The sequence below is a fragment of the Carlito syrichta genome, unplaced genomic scaffold (genome assembly GCF_000164805.1).
Source record: "Carlito syrichta isolate Samal-C Ts95f unplaced genomic scaffold, Tarsius_syrichta-2.0.1 Scaffold314404, whole genome shotgun sequence".
Classification (NCBI taxonomy): Eukaryota; Metazoa; Chordata; class Mammalia; order Primates; family Tarsiidae; genus Carlito; species Carlito syrichta.
The window spans coordinates 66,213-85,598 of record NW_007258500.1 but is presented as its reverse complement, the minus strand read 5'-3'; the positions used below and the strand labels follow the sequence as shown (position 1 = coordinate 85,598).

The 19,386-nt window shown below is 38.7% G+C and overlaps 1 protein-coding gene across 1 annotated transcript in view; it reads right to left on the bottom strand.

Moving 5' to 3' along the window:
• MBTD1 (mbt domain containing 1) overlaps nt 1-19,386 on the bottom strand; it is a 74,691-nt gene that overhangs the window by 54,948 nt on the left and 357 nt on the right. The window lies entirely within an intron of this gene.

Genomic DNA, 19,386 nt, shown 5'->3' with positions numbered 1-19,386 from the left:
TTTATAATTCATCACTGTCCTTAATCATCAAGGGATCAAAGAATTCCAAGTCAAGCCAATGAAAGTCTCTTCAAGCCAACTCTTGTGTCATTCTGACATGCCATCCTTTTGGTAGCAATTCCATACTTTCTGGCATAAGACAGTTCAAGCGTATTTATGATCACTTCTCTGTCCCCACCCTGTAATCAAACATTTTTCCAAATAGCCTTGATTTCTTTTAGTGGAGATTAGAAATACAGATCTAGGTCCTCCCTTGTGCCCATTGCTATTGGGGTATCTCTCTGCTTCCAGGCCTTTTCAGTGGACAGATTAAGAATATATCCATACACAGGTATGTGACATATGTATACACACTCTTATTTTAAAAAGATTAGGAGTTCACACTTCAACCTCCAGTTGCAATCCACCCCCCATAGGGATCTTCTCCTCACCTCCCCACACTTCATATTGGTGTGAGAATGCTGGCTGTCAATCAAATCAAATCATCTACTCACATGCTCAATTCTTTTATGTATTTGAATAGTTACAGAAGCACTACATCCATGCCACTGCAAAAACCAAACACAACTTAGTATTTCCTTGCAATTACTTCACCCTAGTCTGAGTACTGAGTTTAAAAGTCACCTAAATTATTTATTTCCTCCTCCTCCAACGTGATTATCTTACTGATCTGAAGTAAGTTAGGACTTGCCTGCTTTTGGTATTTCATCTCCTCCATTATCCTTACTGAATTAATTCTTGGGGGACTATCTGGAAGATCATCATCCCTGCAAAATTAACGAACTATACAAAAAGGTGTAACTCAAAGAAATATCATTTCCTTCCCTGCCTCACCATCCACCCTTGTAGGTGGGTAACCAATTGAACTGTTTTCTGGTTTATCATTCTTGTGTGCTTTTAAAAAGTAAAAAGGGATATGGACAGGTGTATGCATGTTTTCTTATTGCCCCTTCTTTCTTATACAAAAGTTCACACTCTATATCCCTCTGCTTGTATTTAGAAGTATATCCTAGAAACCACTCCATTTCAGTGCAAAGACATCTTCCTTATTCTTCGTATAGCTGCATAATACTCCATTGTGTGCATGTTTATTCAACCAATCTCTTTCCAGATATTGAATTTTCTTTTTTGAGTTGGAGTCTCACTCTGTTGCCCAGACTGGAGTGCAGTGGCACACTCCTGGTCACCACAGCCTCGACCTGCTGGGCTCCGGCGATCCTTCCGTCTCAAGCCTTCCAAGTAGCCAGAACTACAGGTACATGCCACCACGCCCGGCAAATTTTTGATTTATTGTAGAGACGAGGTCTTGCCAAGTTGCCTCGGCAGGTCTTGAACCCATGGGCTCAGGCAATCCATTCGCCTCGGCCTCCCAAAGTGCTGGGATTACAGGTTGTGCCACCAATACTGGCCTAGACATTGAATTTTCAATTATAAATATGCTGCAATAAACTTAATACACATGCATTTTTTTTGAGTTGGAGTCTCACTCTGTCACCCGGACTGGAGTGTAAGTGACATGCTCCCAGTCACCGCAGCCTCGACCTGCTGGGCTCTGGTGATCCTTCCGCCTCAGCCTTCCAAGTAGCTGGAACTACGGGCGCGCGTTACCACGCCCTGCTAATTTTTTGATTTATTGTAGAGATGAGGTCTCGCCAAGTTGCCCAGGCGGGTCTTGTACCCGTGGGCTCAGGCAATCCACTCACCTCAGCCTCCCAAAGTACTGGGATTACAGGCTGAGCCACCGAGCCCGGCTTACATATGCATTTTTATATTGTGTATGGCACACTTTCACATTATATTCTCAGAAATGAGAGCGCTGGGTAGAAAGGATGTACATATAGAAGAGGGGAACCAAAATACCCAGAATTATCTTCTGGAGGGCAGGCTCCTTGTAGTACAGTCAGAGTTTGTTCCTCTGGATAAAATGGTCAATCAGTCTTTATCTGGAAGTGTTGAGAAGACTGTGTCATGATTTGCAGAGTCAATGATCGAAGCTGTGACAAACAGGTGAAAAGTTCTTCCACCACGACAATGTGCCTGCCCATATCATGCTGAGGGTCAAGTTTTTGATCAAAAATGGCATGACTTCCATACCCCACCCTTCCCGCTCACCCAATCTTGCCCCGAGAGGTTTTTTATTTTCCTATTTTTCCCATGAAGAAAGTCCTCAAAGGGAAATGTTTCGCTGATGTGGAAGAGATGAAACAAAAACCGGCAGAAGTACTAAAAGGCATCAAAAGAGGAGTTCAAAAAATGCCTCAAGCAGTGGAAAACGCATATTGGTAGGTGTACTGTCTCAAACAAGGAGTACTTTGAAGGTGACTGAAATTTAAACATGTAATATATATGCACTTTTAAATACATAATTGTTTTTTTGAATCCCTCACATGAAATTTTGTTAGATACTGCCAAATTCTGCTCCAAAGCAATTTTACTATTTGCCCCACCCCCCATATTGAGAGTGCTTGTTTCCCCAAAGCCTCTGGGAATGTCAAGTGTTTGAACTTTTGTCAAAATGATGGATGAAAAATGGTACGCCAGTGTAGTCTTACCTTTTTTCTTTCTAACTTTCTACTTGGAAACTTTGAAGTTTCAGGAAAGTTGGAAGAATAGTACAATAAAATCCTGTGTACTCAGATTCACCAATGACTAACGTTTTGCCCCATTTTCTTCTCTAAATATACTGAAGGGGCCAAAAAAATGAATACACATTTTAATTAAGGAAAAACTGTAATACTCAACAAGACAAATACATGTATGACTTCTGCAATTATAAGAAGTGCTAAAAGTGGTTACCATTAGTGGTCAGACACTTCTGATTACAGTGGACATCTTTCAATATTTGTATAATTGTTTTTGGCACCCCTAGTATAGTTTTTCTAAATTAGTTGAGAGTAAGTAGCATAGCCCAAAATACCTTAATGTCTATTTCCAAAGAATAAAAACATTCCTAGATAACTAGACTATAGTTACCAGTTTCAGGAAATTCAACAATACATTTCCCTAGTTTACTATCCACATTCCAACTGACTCAAAGTCTTCATTGCATTTTGTCCTCCATCACATGTTGTATTTACCTCCTTAGCTTCCTTTAGTCTGGAAGATTTTTATTCTTTTAGAGGCAAGGTCTCATTATGTTGTCCAGGCTGGACTCCTAGGCTCAAGTGATCCTCCTGCCTCAGCCCCTAAGTATGCTGGGATTATAAGTGTACACCACTTAGCCTGGTTTGAAATTATTTTTGAAGAATGCAGCTCCATCCTCCCTTAGAACGTTTCTCACTTGAGGTTCATCTGTTGTTTCCTCAGTAGATTCAGGTTACATAGCCCCATACTACTACTAAGTGATGCTGTGTGCTTCTCAGAATAATGTATTTACAGGTACAAGTCGCCTATCTGCCTCTTATTGGTGACGTTAATTTTGATCACTGTGTGAAGGTGTAGTCCTATTTTTCCACTGTATATTTACCACATCACTCCTTGCAACTAATAAGCAATGTTGGGGTCATACCTTAAAACATGCAAATATTGTTTCCCACTGAAATCCCACCGCCACTCCTTAATTTAGCATCTAATAATTTCTTTTTTTTTTTGAGTTGGAGTCTCACTCTGTCACCCAGACTGGAGTGCAGTGGCACACTCCCGGCCACCTCAGCCTCGCCCTGCTGGGCTCTGGCGATCCTTCCGCCTCAGTCGTCCAAGTAGCCAGAACTACAGGCGCGCGCTACCATGCCCGGCTAATTTTTGATTTACTGTAGAGATGAGGCCTTGCCAAGTTGCCTGGGCTGGTCTTGAACCCATGGGCTCAGGCAATCCACTCACCTTGGCCTCCCAAAGTACTGGGATTACAGGCTGAGCCACCGAGCCCAGCCATCTAATAACTTCTGCCAAACCAAACATTACTATGGTGCCTGCAAAATGATTTCCCAACCCGGCATTTTCTTAGCAGTCAGGAGGAAATCCCATTATCATACTTCACCCTTTTTTATTTACCTATTCATTATCAGCATGTATTTATTATTTTCTTCAATGATTTATTATTCATCACTATCATTAATTATTTTGGGGCTCAAGTTATCCCAGATTTGGTCACTAGGTCCCTGAACCGCTTCCAGTGTCATTTTGATATGCTCCCATCAATTTCTAATACTTCCTTACTTTCTGGGATATTAAGATATTCCAAGCTCATTTTATACCTGTGCTGCCCCAGTCCTGAAATTGATAATTTCTCCAAGGAACTCCTGTCTTTATTAGTGAAAAGGTGGTATTAAACAAGATCTGGGTGCTCAGCATAGTTTTACACAGTTGTTTTTTTTTTTTTTGCATCTACTTTTATGTGTGTGCATCTTGTCTGTTCTTACCTTTTATCCTTTCTTGCTTAGGGTTTTAACTCTTAACTTTTGTCCCCAAAGTTCTTTGCATTTAAGAATTTACATTTACTTTATCTGTATATATAGCCAATTTTGATTTTGCTCATGAAGTTTTGCCGTGTATTAAAAAAATTTTATTTAGCAAAATTTATCAGTTTTTTTTTTCATTGATTATAAGTCAGAGTTTGAAAAACTTCCCCTAAACTACTGTACAGAAAAATTTACCTGATTTCTTCTGGTATTTGTATAGTTTGTTTTTATATTTAGATCTTGGATCATATCATTTGAAGTTCAGACTTATGTATAATGTGAAGAATGGCTCTAATATTACCTTTTTCCAACACTCTTTTTAAATGCCCATCTTCATCTCAGTTATTTAAAATGCCACTTTAAGTACTAGGTTTCTATATAAAGTTATGTCCATTTCTGGACTTCATACTACTTCATTGGTCTGTACTGTCTTACTTTTTGAATTAGAGAGCCTTTCAAGTGTATTTTGATATCTGGTAAGGGTAGACACCCCTCAAAGATTTTCCCCTTTTAATGTTTTGATATCCTTGCACATTTATTTTCCAAATGAACTGCAGTATTAACTCATTCACATCTATACCAAAAAGCTACTGGTATTTTTATTAGGCTGTCATTAAAATTTTATTTTATTTTTAGATTGGAAAATATAGTTTAACAAGTAAATTAGAGAGAGAGAGAGAGAGAGAGAGAGAGAGAGAGAACGCACGCGCGAGAGAGAGGAGATTTACCTTTCCAAGGTAGGGAAGGGGGCCAAAGCCAGGAAACATGGCAGCAGCTATAGCTCAAAGAACACATGGCCACACCAGAGTCTAGGAAGGCAATGGCCTGTCATTAAAATTTTAAATTGACTTGGGAAAAAGTGACATTCTGATATGTCTTAATCAAGAACAATCTTCTGTTCACATCTATCTTGTATCTTTTGGAAATGTTTTATAGTTTGCTTCATAGAGGTTTTTAAGCAATTTTTTAAAACAGCAAATTCTTAGAAATTTAAGTACAGACTGAGTATCTCCTAGTCAAAATACTTGGAACCAGAAGTGTTTTAGATTTTGGAATGTTTGCATATACATAATGAAATATTTTGGGGGTGGTAACCAAGTCTAAACTTTAAACTCATTTGTTTCATATACAACTTTTACACACTGTGTGATGGCAATTTTATATAATTCTTTTCAATTTTGGAGCACTTTAGAATTCAAGGTTTTGGACTGAGAATGCTTGAATAATATTTTGTTGTTGTTGCTATTGTAAATGTGATTCTTTTTTCCATTGTGTTAACTGTTTTATAAATACCTAAAAATGTTATTTTATATCTTACCTTGCTGAATTACTGAAGTAATTTCATCATTGATTTTTTTTTTTTTTTTTGAGTTGAGTCTCACTCCGTCACCCAGACTGGAAGCGCAGTGGCCGCTCCCAGCCACTGCAGCCTCGACCTGCTGGGTTCCGGCGATCCTTCCACCTCAGCATTCCAAGTAGCTGGAACTACAAGTGTGCGCTACCACACCCGGCTAATTTTTTGATTTGTTGTAGATATGAAGTCTTGCCAAGTTGCCCAGGCAGGTCTCGAACCCGCAGGCTCAGGCAATCCATTCACCTCGGCCTCCCAAAGTGCGGGATTACAGGCTGAGCCACCGAGCCCGGCCTCATCATTGATTTTCTAGGGCTTTCCAGATAATGTCAACAACAAAGAATCTTTTACTTCTTTTCTCATTGTTATGACTCTAATTTTTTTCTTTTCTATCTACTGGCTCATATTTCCTGCCTATGAAATGGGCATCCTTACTTTGCTCCTGATTGCAGTGTTTTTCATAAAGATCCTGGCTTTAGGATTCAGGTGTTATGTATATGTGTATATATGAAAATAAAATTACATTAAGGAAGTGTCCACCCCTTCCTATTTTCTCCAAAGATTTTATTAGGAGTAAGTGTTGAATTTTGTCATAAGCTGTTATCGTTTTCTATAGAGAGAGCACAATTTTCTCTTTAGACCTACTAATAACTGAATTACATAAAAAGGTTCCCAAATACTGAATCATCCTTGTATTCCCAGGATAAACTTTATTGTATCAAAATGTATTTTATTTTTTGAGTTGGAGTCTCACTCCATTGCCCAAGATGGAGTGCAATGGCACCCTCACAGCTACCCCAGCATCAACCTGGGCTCTTAGCCATCCTTCCACCTCAGCCTCCCAAGTAGCTGGAACTACAGGTGTGAGGTACTGCACCCAGCTAATTTATTTATTGTAGAGATGAGGTTTCACCATGTTGCCCAAGCTGGTTTCGAATCCACAGGTTCAGGCAATCCTCTCGCCTTGGCCTCCCAAAGTGCTGGGATTACAGGTTTGAGCCACCGTGCCCTGCCAAAATGTATTTTCTTAATATGGTGTGAGAGGCTGCAGATATTTAGGGTTGTGCACTGATATTGGTATGTAATTTTCACCTTTTGAGTTATCTTTATCAGGTTTAGTAGTATTAATCTTGCTTCATAAAAATAATTTTCATTTTATATATTCATGCAGCATGGGGAGTATCTGGTCTCTCAGGCAGAACTGCCCTGTGAAACCACTGAGGACTGGTGTTTTGTGGGCTAGTTCCTTGATAAATTTCTATTTCTTCTTTGGAGTTGGCCTTTTTTCTTTTAATTTCTGTTAAGATCAATTTTATTAAACTGCATTTTCCTGAGAAATTATCATTTTCATCTAGATTTTGAAATTTATTTGCATAGAGGTGCATGAAATAATTTTGTATGATTTTCTGTTTCCCCTGTATCCATTGTAATAAGCAATGTCGGGGACATACTTTAAAACATGCACATAGCTGGGCTCAGTGGCTCAGCCTGTAATCCCACGCCTTTGGGAGGCTGAGGTGAGTGGATTGCCTGAGCCCGCGGGTTCGAGACCCGCCTGGGCAGCGAGACCTCATCTCTACAATAAATAAAGAAAAAATCAGCCGGGTGTGGTAGCACATGCCTGTAATTCTGGCTACTTGGAAGGCTGAGGCGGAAGGATTGCCGGAACCTGGCAGGTGGAGGCTGCGGTGGCTGGGAGCAGCCACTGCACTCCAGTCTGGGTGACAGAGTGAGACTCCAATTCAAAAAAAAACAAACAAAAAACCCACGCACATACTGTTTCTCATTGAAATCCCCTTGTTGCTATTTTTTGTGTGTATTTGTGCTTTGCCCTTTTCCACACATGTTAAATTATCTAGTGATTATCTGTTTTGTTAATTCTCCCTTAAAGGTCTAGGACTAATGCATCTACTTGGTGAATAGTTTTTCTTCTCTTTAACTCATTAATTTCTACTTTCATATTTATTTCCTTTTCGTGTTCTGTTTTGGATTATTTTGTTCTTTTCATTTCTGAGCTGGTAATTTACTTTCATTTATACAAGTATTTAGGGCTATGAAGTTTCCTGTGCTCACTGCTTTTAAAGTATTCCACAGATTTTGATATATAGTATTTCCATTATCATTATTTTTCTTTTTGAGTCAGAATCTCACTCTGTTACCCAGGATAGAATGCGGTGGCACGACCACCGCCACCGCACCCTTGATCTGCTGGGCTCAGGCAATTCTTCCATTCCAGCCTTCCAAGGAGCTGGAATCATAGGAATGTGTCACCACTACGGGCTAACTTTTTTTATTTATTGTAGAGACAAGGTCTCGCCATGTTGCTCAGGCTTATTTAGAACCCCTGAGCTCAGGCAATTCTCTCACCTTTGACTGCCAAAGTGCTGGGATTATAGGCATGAGCCACTGCACTGGGCCATTATCATTAATTCTCAGAAACTCTGCAATTTGTTTGCTTTTCCCTTTTCACCTAACAGTTGCTCTTAAAAATAGAGGCATACTTTTGGATGCATATCAAAATACAGAACTTTTGTTATTCCAGAAGCTCCCTTATGTACTTTCTCATTCAATCCCTTCCCTCTCACCAGTTCTATCAGCTTTGGTTAATTTTGCATTTAGATTTTACATAAATGGAATACAACTATATGAACATTTTTGTGTCTAGTTTCTTTTACTTAGTATTTTTACAATTCATCCATGTTATATCATGTATGGTTTATTGCTTTCTACTGCTGGGTAATATTCTACTATATCTGTTTATGCTTTCTTCAACCCTACTTTACTATGAATAAAGCTGCCATGAACATTCTTGCATAAGGTTTTGTGACTATATAACACGAGGTTTCTTACTTTTTTTTTTTTTTTTTTGAGTTGGAGTCTCACTCTGTTGCCCAGACTGGAGTGCAGTGGCACGCTCCCGGCCACCACAGCCTCAACCTGCTGGGCTCCGGCCATCCTTCCACCTCAGCATTCCAAGTAGCTGGAACTACAGGCGTGCGCTACCACACCGGCTAATTTTTTGATTTATTGTAGAGATGAGGTCTCGCCAAGTTGCCCAGGTAGGTCTCAAACCCGCGGGCTCAGGCAATCCACTCACCTGAGCCTCCCAAAGCATGGGATTACAGGCTGAGCCACCAAGCCTGGCTTTTTATATTGCCCATTTACTTTTTCGAATTGCTTTTTGTTTTCTTATATAAACTTAATGTTTTTCTAACATATGAACAATGTTTACAAATATTTTGTTTAAAAAAGTATATTTCCTATTATTAGAGATATAACTGAAGATATGTATATATTGTTTATATCCTTATTTGCTCACATTTATCTTTTGCTGAGTGTCAAAGTTTAATTTTTTTTCTTTTTTGAGGTGTCTCACTTTGTCACCCAGGCTGGAGTGGTGGCACGCTCATTGCTTCTGCAGCCTTGATCTGCTGGGCTCAGGAGACCCTTCGGTCTCAGTCTTCCAAGTAGCTGGAACTACAGGCAAGCACCACCACACCCAGCTAAGTTTGTGATTTACTGTAGAGATGAGGTCTTGCCAAGTTGTCTAGGCCTGTCTTGAACCCCTGGACTCAGGTAGTCCTCTCGCCTTGGCCTCCCAAAGTGCTGGGATTAAAGGAGTGAGCCACCGTACCCAGTGCCAAAGTCTAATATTTTGTTTTTATTTCTCCTTGCACTTCCTGTAGCTTCTGCTTTCTACAGATTGATTTGCTGCATATGTTTAGAACTGTTATAACTTTGTAATGAATTGTAGTTGTTTAGCATTATGAATTTTCTTTTGTCCCATTTAATGGTTTTTTTGGTCTTTTACTTTGGTATTAGCATTGTCAGTCCTGCTTTCTTATGGTTTCTATTTGCCTGGTATATCTTCATCCACCCTTTTAAGCCTTCTCAAGGGTCCTTTGTACATATTGTAAAGTTACATTTTGATTTTTGAGCCAACTTGAAAACTTTTAATTTTTTTTGTCAGAGTCTCACTCTGATGACCACTGCAGCCTCAACCTGCTGGGCTCAGGCGATCCTTCCACCTCAGCCTTCCAACTAGCCGAAACTATAGACATGAGCCACCATGCCTGGCTAATTCTTTGACTTACTATAGAGATGAGGTCTCAAACCCCTAGACTCAGGCAAACCCCTCACCTCTGCCTTCCAAAGCCACCATACCCAGCTGAAAAACCTTTGTTTTCATTGGTGACAGAATCCTCAGACAAGACTGATGTTGTTCTCAATTCTGTCAAGCTATTTTGTTATATTTACTATGTGTATTACATACTATTTACCTTTTATTCCCCCCCCCCCATTCCATGATGGTTTTGTTTTGGAAGGTTTCTATTTTTTTCCCTAGTGCTTACCTTTGTGTTAATACCTCTCACAGGGGTAACCCCTTTGGGTCCCCTCCCACTGTGGGAACTTTCCTGTCCTCAATAAATCCCGCTTTCTCAAACAAACAAACAAACAAACAAAAACCTTTCACAGTACCTAGGACCTTTTTTCTTACCTAACGTATTCTATTTGGTTTTCAGTTTTGGACGGTATCCTGACTCCCTCATAATACTTAAACTGCAATAAGTAATCTTATTCTTGTTTTTCCTTTTCTTTTTCCTCTTCCATTTAAAAAGTTGCATTCTTTCTACTTCGTCAAAACATGTATTTATGTACTATTCTACTTTCTGCATTCCTACTCATGGTTTTTATCTTAGTTCAAAGACATATTAAGTACTTACTGTCAGTCTTTTTGCAGGAAACATCCCAAACATCTCTTTTAGATGAAGCTCATTTTAAAGAGTTTTCTTAGGAAGGGTGAGTATGGTGTTCCCTGAGTTCCTGCATGTTCAAAACTAGTTTTCTACAGCGTTGCAACCTGAAGGATAGTTGGCTGGATATAAAATACTTGGTTAGCAGTTACTTTTCTTATGTTGCTCTAACATCTTGCTTTGTATGCTGCTTTTGAGAAACCTGCTACAAATCTAATTCTCTTGGCTGCTGTAAGTCATGTCATCTTTTTGCCTGGAGTCCCTGAGAAACTTTTCTGTATCTTTACAGTCATAGCTTTACTAGAATTTATTCTAGAGTGTACTTTCTGGTGTAATCTTTTGATGTATAGATTCATGTCTCCTTTCATGTCTACAAAGTCTTCTTGGATTATTATTATTATTTTTTTTGAGTTGGAGTCTCACTCTGTTGCCCAGACTAGAGTGCAGTGGCTGCTCCTGGCAACCGCAGCCTCAACTTGCTGGGCTCCGGCGATCCTTCTGCCTCAGCCTTCCAAGTAGTCGGAATTACAGGCATGCACTACCACGCCCAGCTAATTTTTTGATTTATTGTAGAGATGAGGCCTCGCCTGCCCAGGCGGGTCTCAAACCCATGGGCTCAGGTAATCCACTCACCTCAGCCTCCCAAAGGCGTGGGATTACAGGCTGAGCCATCGAGCCCGGCTGGATTATTATTTTTTAATTAAAAAAAAATTTGGAGAGATGCAGTCTTGCTCTGTTGCCCAGGCCAGTCTTGATCTCCTGCCTTGACCTCCCAAAGTGCTGGGATTAAAGGCATGAGCCACTGCTCCTGATCAGGTTATATTTTTCCTTCTTTCTTTTTTTAAAGTGAGTAGGGTCTTACTCCGTTGCCCAGGCTGGACTGCAGTGGCACGATCATGGTGGCTCACTGCAGCTTCAGCCTTCTGAGCTCAGGCAACGATCCTTCTGCCTCTGCACATGCACACTACAGGCAAGTGTCACCAAGTCTGGCTAATTTTTTTTGTAGAAATTAGGTCTCACTATGTTGTCCAGGTTGGTTCTGAACTTCTGGGCTAAAGCAATCCTATTGTCTTGGCCTTCCAAAGTGCTGGGCCTACAGGCTTGAGTCACTGCATCTGGGTTCAGGTTACATAGTTTTAATTATTACAGTTTTATTATTTTTTCTTCTTGGAGGACACAAGTTACATAATTACTTTTGACTGGTCTTCCCTTTAAACTTTCTGTCAATTAAAAAAAAATCTCATTTTCATTCTCGTTTTCCTGCTTTACACTTGTGTCAAATTTGCATTTGAATCCAACCTGTGAGAACCTTAAAACTTAGTCTTCAGTACTAACATTTTGCTTTTCTCTTCTCTTTCCTGAATTTAATCTGCTTTGGGCTTATTTCTTCATGCTTTTTGTTCCTTTCTGTTTCACATTTGTTTCAAAATATTTCTTAGTATGTAGTTGTGTCAATTTTCTTTTTTTTTTGGTGAGGGGTAGGTTTTCATCAGTTGAAATGCTTTGATTCACACTGTTTTGTTTTTTTTGGGGGTCATCGTCTCACTCTGTCACCCAGGCCAGAGTGCAGTGGCACACTCACAGGCACTGTAGCCTTGACCTGCTGGGCTCAGGCGATTCTTCCGCCTTAACTTTCCAAGTAGCTGGAACTATAGGTGCACACTACCACAACCAGCTAATTTTTTGATTTATTGTAGAGACGAAGTCTTGCCAAGTTGCCTAAGCTGGTCTCGAACCCCTGGGCTCAGGCAATCCTCTCACCTCAGCCTCCCAGAGTGCTGGGATCATAGGCTTGAGCCACCACGCTGAGCCTCTGTTTGTTCCCATAGCATTTCTGTATGGATGTGCTCTGCTCTTTTCTATTTCTGGTTATTTCATGGTCAAGTTCAAGAGTATCACCCTTTCTCCAAGTTCAGTTTCTCTTTTCCTGAGTAATTTTTTCCTCTTCCTTTTCTTTACTGTTATATCTCTGAGTCTTCATTTTTTCCCTATGAAGCAATGCTTCCAACTTAAGGCTACCAATTCTGGTACTGCTTACCTTTAAGCTCTTCTCTAGTCCTAGAGCTGTTAGCTGCCAAACTCCAAACCTATGATCGGTGCTTTGAAATTTCTTTGAGTTTTTCTTTCTGGAGGTGATTTTTTTGTTATTTCATCTAAATCTTCCATAGCCCTTACCTCTTTCAGTAAATTTGTCAAGCCTTCCTTCTCCCACTTTTAACACCCACAGGAATGAGCAGAAGGAGCTCTTGGAACCTGGTTCATTTCTTTACCTATAAGTACTCATAAATCTCTACTTAGAGGTAGAGAAACATGCCACGCTTATGGATTGAATTCTTATTATATCTTTACTAATTATAGGTAATTTGAAGACAGTGGTCATCTGTATCCTGGTAATGCCGAAGGCAAGTGTGGTATGTGATTTATAAGTGTTCCTTGTTTGTTTTATAGGTTTATGAGGGTGGGTGGAAAGGTTGGATTAGGCTGCTGCTATTATTCTTCAGTCCCGGAAGTCTACCAATATACCTGAAGTCCTAAAGTTTTATACTAAAATTTATCTTAGATATACCGCTTTTGCCATTTTTGAAACACTTCACCTGTCATCTTTAGGTTCATTTTTTGTATCATCTAGCACAGTTTTCCAGAGTAACTTGTCTTTATTGTCATCTAATCTGTTTCAAAAACATGTTTTGTCCTATAGCAGTTTTCAGTAAATTCTATAATAATCTTGTATTGAACTATTTTTGCTAATGATCTGTTAAAGATCTGCTACGATTATTATTATTACAATAGTTACAGCATGTTTAGTATGTGTCAGGAATATGCTAAGCACTTAACGTATAGTAACACATTTAATCCTTTTAAGAATTACCCCATTCCATAGATGAGGAAGCAGTGACCTGAGCAGGCTAGGCAATTTCCCCAAGATCATACAGCTAAAATTAATGCTAACGACATGAGTCACAGGAATAATCTTAAATCTGTTTTAAATTTTAACCTCCTTTCTTTTTCCCCCCTTAATACTAGTTTTGTCAGCTAACCTCTGTAAGCAGAGAACACAAATATCAAATAAGACTGCTTCAGGTAATGTGCCCTCCTGAACACTTTGTTCTTCAAAATAAAACTGAAAGTTTTATTAGATGACTACTTAAGTCATCTAATAAGGAGGTGAGATGACTGCAGGCAGGAAAAACCTTCCCTCCTATTTGAATATATATTGTAACTCATCCACCACAAAGGAAGCCAATAGACAATGTCTAAAATTCACATGCCAAATGAATAATATAAATCTAAGATTTAGAATTATGGAGGCAGGTACTAAATGAAAAAGCTAAAAGAGTGAAAACATTTGTTTCACCAGAGCCGAATGAGAGCAAGAGACAGTTTTGTGGAGTACTTTTAGCATTAATACTGCACCCTGAAGTGCATGTATTACCTTGATAAAAATAAAAGTTTTTATAAAGTATACAGTACCTCTAAAAAATTAAACTGGTAAAAATTTAGAGACTGATGACATCTGGTACTGGCAAATAGACATAGGAAAAACAGCATTCATATGCATTTGCTAGGAAGATAAACGCACACCATCTTTTTGGAAGGCAGTTTGACATTGCTTATGAAAGCTTAAAGTGAGTATGTTTTTCTAAATAGGTATTTCCACTTTTAGGAAGCTGTACATACAAGAACAGAAGAATATGTAGAAGGATATTTCCTAATAAAATAATGTGATAGTGAAAAACTGCTTTTAGACAGACAATGTACCCTTCAACAGGGGAATGATAAGCAACAGGTACAACACTGAATGGAAAAAGCAAATCACAAAATACAGTATAAAAATAGTATAGTAAAATACAAAATATAGTATAATAAAATATAATAATACGACTCACTTTTTATTAAAACAAATAATAGACACTGGCATATGCACAGATTGATATATTTATGTTTGTTTATATGTGTTTTCACAAAAATCCTAGAAGGAATAGCTGAACTTTTTACAGGGTAAGAGTCAGAAGGGATGATGAATCTAACTTTTCTACATTTTTCTTTTTTAAAATAGCAAATATTTTTCTATGATGAAAAATAAGACAAAAGGTTTAAAGGTTTTTATAGTGATAAAATGTAAGGGATCACAAATCACAGTAGAACTTCATTTCTCACCATAATTGTCACCTAAACCTTCCTATGAAATCTACCAAAACATTAAAAGGCATGTCATTAACTTAACTGCTATAACCAACCAAAAGTTCCAATAAAACTGTAAACTTCTCTAGGAGAAATTACAGAAAATATTTGACAATCTAAATGCAGATGCCAATAAATATATAACCAAGTAATAATATAATTTCAATATGAATAAATTCATGAGAAGCTAATCAACTCTTTATTCAAACCAATTGGAGCAGTAGCCCCCATAATTTTCAAAATTTTTATATTTGGTAATGAAATCTTAAATTTTAAATCTTACTTGAATGTTGCATGCATGAGCTCACAAAGTTTAAAATAGAAATTAATATATACTATATGATAACTGAACTTAGTAGGAGCCAGAGAGCTATTTAGCTCCTGCAGGCCCTTTCCTCACTCTACTACCACCAGGATGGAAAAGAGTCTGAAACAGGGATAAAATTCATTAGTGTAAACAAAAGCACCTTCATTCTTTTTAAGCTAACAGTTATGTGAAGAATAAATGGTAAGGTTTTGTGATTATTGAGTTTTTGTTTCCCACAACTTCAGTGTGAAAGCAAGAATAAATTCATGTCAATGATACAATCAGGGAAAACAGAAAGCAATAGTCTGAATAACGCACCTAAAGATACTGAAGAGTACCGAGGAGCACAACAGGAGATGACAATATTCTATATAGTATTCTAAGATTTAAAGTAACAGTGAGCAAAAGAATGCTATCCTGTGATCTGTAAGAAACATAAATTCCTACCTCTTTGGGTTCAACTTCTGGTTCTATCACTTTATGACTTTGGATCTAACAACTAATTGCACCTCAGTTTCTCTCTCCTCTAAATAAGGAAAACATCACTTACCACACAGGAAGGATGTATGATAAAATAAAATAATTCACATGAATGGACTTTCAGTTCTTCAGAAGAAAGCTATGAATCCTTAAGTATGAACCTGAAAAGCTAATTAAAAATAAGATGACCATATCAAAATTAAGTCTAAAACACAGCGGCCTAGTGGGTCTTTGAGATCATTATCAGCTATCATTTCTATCCCAAATAACAGAATTCATACTAAGCCTGGGTCTGTAGTGCACCCGTGGTTTGAGCAATTAAACAAGATCATTTATTAACATGCTAATACAGAGAAGTTAAATGGGTAATTTGGCATCATATTGATTTGACACAGCCTAAAACATCTGATGTAAAATTATGACATTCTCTTGGTGTTTATCTTTTAAAAACATATTTGGAGCTGGTTGCTCAAAAGTTATGTAATCACTGAACAATAGTACCAATAGGGTGTTAATAACGAAACAATTCAAATTGAGTTAAACACACATACGTACATAACGGGGATTGTTTTCTGGTGTATAAAATCATCTGTGACTAGTGAATTAAAATTTTGAAATCTAAAAGTAAAGCGATAGATGATATCAATCAATATTTATTAAGCAATATATACAAATCATTATGCTAAGCACCAGAAATACACAAAGTGTTAAGATTTACCATCTCATCCTACAACTAGACTGTGTAAATAAAGTACTGTACACAACCAACTGTATAACAGGAGTAGAAATTAGGTAATACAGTGAAAAGAAAAAAAGAAGGGAATTCTGGGAAGGTACCTTAACATTTTAATCATCTTTCATAGCACCTTATAGTTTTGTAAACAGTGGTCATGACTTCTGAGAAGTGGTTTTCAGAAACTTTGGGAGGGAGGCAGGGCTGGTGCTCACCCCACAGTTGCTTGAGCAACTTGCCTCAGATCACAGATCAGGAGGTGGCAGAGTCAGAGCTGAAGCCTAGCCAGTTTGTCGACTTTGTCCAGAGCTCACAAAACCCTGAGACTAAAGATACACATATGAATTGGCCTACCTTAAAATTTTAAGTGTGAAAGGTCAAATCTTATTCAGCCAACATTTTAAAGAAAAATTGAGAATCAAGGAGCAATCCAAAGACTGTGACTTGTTTAATTTTAGAATGTGGAAATTCCGACCACTGAGCACTCTTGGCTTTTAGTAACTGGTTTAGTAGTTATGATATTTATAGAATTTAGATATTTATAATATGTTGTTTTCACTTCTATAGTTTTGCCTTCCTTTTACCACTACTTTATGTTTTAAAACAATTTAAAATTATTGTTTCACTTTAATTCTCAACATAATTGAGGGACTAAAAGAAGCATCTGAACATCTAGAAAGGTTCAGATAATAAAGTCAACATATAACCAGCCATAAAAAAATATAGTAGTGTGTTCTTTAAAAATAAAACCAGTTGTTCCTGTCTAGTATGTTTAGAATGCAAATGTCTCCCAAGTCAGTCAACTTAAGTCATAACAGTTCATGTTTTAAGCAAGCAGGAAAACCTGGAACTCCATATTAACTAAAATGCTAAAGACACAATTTATCCAGTTCTACTAATTTTTTCCACAATCTATTAATCAATTCCATGTTGAATTCTAGTGAATAGATTTAGAGGAATTTTTTTTTTTTTTGAGTCAGAGTTTAACTCTGCCTCCAAGCTGGAGTACAGTGGCACAATCAGGCTACCGCTGCCTTGACCTTCAAAGCTAAGGCAATTCTTCTGCCTCAACCTTCCAAGTAGCTGGAACTAGAGGCACGTGCCACCATGCCTGGCTAAGTTTTTGATTTACTATAGAGACAAGGTCTCACCAAGTTGCCCAGACTGATCTTGAACTCCTGGGCTCAGGCAATCCTCTCACCTCCATCTCCAAAGTGCTGGGATTACAGGAGTGAGCCATCATACCCGGCCTTTTATGTTTACATAAGGTTAAAAACTAGATGGTTAAAAAACATGGCCCAACATAAGACATGGTGAACAGATGCTTATTCAAGACAGATGTTGCCATAATTTGCAAGGTACCCACAAGTCTTGAGTATGGGGTTCTATATAAATAGAAGCAACTTGTTATTCAGCGAAGAAGGTGGTGCCAAAAAAGACAGCTATTTTCTTTCTAAACACCCTTTGGTGTGAGGTAAACAAACAAAAATAACAGCCTAACCATACAAGAGCAAAGCAATAGTCTCTTAAGTAAGTCATAAAAGAATGAGGAAAAAAAAATCTGGGCTAATCTTTAAAACAGGAAACTGGTGGCTCAAGGTGAAAATTTGCCTGCTTTTAGACCATATGAATTACTTCTACAGTTTACATTATGTCTAGACCCCCACTTGACCATAATAGAAAGAAAACATGTGTCCCCAAGATTCTTATACTAGTGAAGCTACTTTTGGAGACAGCATAGTTCACACAATGAAGGAGAATATTTCTTTTTTTTTTTTTTTTTTTTAACGCGTGTGCCACTGCACCCAGCTTGAAGACCATTAGAAAAACACTGAGTGACAAGTTTCAAAGGAACTATCTCAATTATCAAGTGATAAGTCCTGGTGTATACTAATATAAAGAGTATTAAAATTACCGTAAACTCTAAACAAGTATTAAAATGCTGCATGAATTTCAAATCTCATAAAAGACAGAGTTGTTAAAAATAAATTAAAAAAAGCATTTGGAAGAAAGGTCCTTAGAGAAAAGATCAGCTTGCAAGGAACACAGGTCAAGTGGATGAGAGGGAGGCAGTTCTGATCATTCCTCTACCAGGTGATGCTTCTAACAGCTTCAGTATTAGCTCCAGGAGGCAATTTTAGGTAACCTTAGGAAAAGTGATTTAGGTAACAAGTAAATATGTTTTGTGATAGAAGAACTATAGAGATAATGCTGCTATTTCTAACTTCAAAGATGTACTAGTGAGAGAAAACAGTTATGAAATCCTCAGATTGAAATTCTTTAATTTCCTGTAGAAAAATATCAATCATCTTCAGATATGTAAGCCAGCACAGTTAACACCGACCGAGCAAAGTTTTCAGCTGGCCCTCACTATCTCTTAAACCCTCCTTCCTCCACTTCCCTGCTGTTCTTTCCTGGCACACAAAATATAGGCCAATGAGCAGTGGGTGGGTGAGGAGGATGTGAGAAAAAATTTGAGAAGTAAAAAAAGGAGCAACTTAACCAGGACATGAATGAGACTGAAGGGTCTAATGAGGGTAGGCAGGCAACAATTAGAACTACTGAAAAACGGAAGGGGTTTTCCTGGGCAGTAGTGAGCACTAAGTGTTTGTAGGGGTTTAAGCAGAGGCCAGACTACCTACCACTTGTCAGAGAGGCTGCAGAGGGAACGGCTGCTTTGGGTGACCTCTAATGTCTCTTCCGACTCTGAAATGTTAGGATTCTTATTTCACAAAAGAGAACGTAATGGTCACAGAAGCCCACCGACTTGGAACCCTTTACAGTAAGCAGTCTTGGAAGCTGCTTCCCAAACACCACTCCCACCTCTCCCTCCCGCACGTGCCCACCCCGCCCCCTTTCAATATTTCCACCTCCACGTGCAAAATGCTTTGCGGCACTGCCCCAAGGCGGATAGGCACCTTCCCCCGCAAAGCACCAAAATGATGCCCCTCCTCCCCCCTGGGAAGTGAGGACTCCCCTCTCCCACCCCGGGCAGCTAAAAAAGGAAAAGTCTCAGATCCAGCCTTTCCCCCCACAGCTGGAGCAGGGGGCGGGGGCGGGACGCGGAGAAAAACTTTCTTCTCCAATTTTTCTTCCAGAGAGTGGAGGAGGTGGAGAGAACCCCAACGGGTACGGGGCTGCGGGGTGGGGGGAGGGGAACCCCTGAATCGTTTAACGGCTGG